Raw genomic sequence first — 621 nt, forward strand, 5'->3', positions numbered from 1 at the left:
TGATGTTACTTACATCTATGTACGACTAACAATTATATATATAAATATACATGATCTTTTGAACATATATCAACTTAATTCAAAGCATTATATATTTTCAATGGCCTTAATTAATTTATAATCTACTTTTTTCTGATCATTAACATGTCTGGGATGGTTTTTCCTAGAATTTTTATTTTTTTGATTTTTTAGGGAAAATAATTTTGGCACACAATTAGAAATAATTTTTTAAAAATAGGAACGATTTTGTTAAAAGTGCTTCAAAAGACGTTGTTTTTAGATTAAACGAAATCAGTTTTGTTTTTAGGAATGGTTTTGAAAATAAGAATGGTTATTATTAAAATGCTCGTCAACTGAAACGATGTCGTCTTGGTTATTTGGAACGATTTTTTAAAAAATGTCCGTACCAAAGCCCATTCCAAAATTTAATATATATACAACATTTAACAGATTTTTTTCCTTCTCCCTCACTCTCTTCCTCTCTCTCTTTCCTCGACCTTGCGTCTCCCCATGCCGCCCATTGTCACCCCTTCTTTGACACTAGTAGAGGTAAGTTACCGATTTTTTTGGCTCATTTTTGTGATTCCACCCCCCGCCCCCACCAACTTTACTTCATCCCCC

At 31.9% G+C, this 621-nt stretch overlaps 1 long non-coding RNA gene across 1 annotated transcript in view; it reads left to right on the forward strand.

The window, feature by feature from the left end:
• Positions 474-621, forward strand: part of LOC110012573 — a 2,011-nt gene continuing 1,863 nt past the window's right edge. The window contains exon 1 of the long non-coding RNA XR_002287781.1: positions 474-549. This is a non-coding gene — a long non-coding RNA (uncharacterized LOC110012573). The remainder of the gene's footprint in view (positions 550-621) is intronic.

The sequence above is a fragment of the Sesamum indicum genome, linkage group LG9 (assembly GCF_000512975.1).
Source record: "Sesamum indicum cultivar Zhongzhi No. 13 linkage group LG9, S_indicum_v1.0, whole genome shotgun sequence".
Lineage (NCBI taxonomy): Eukaryota > Viridiplantae > Streptophyta > Magnoliopsida > Lamiales > Pedaliaceae > Sesamum > Sesamum indicum.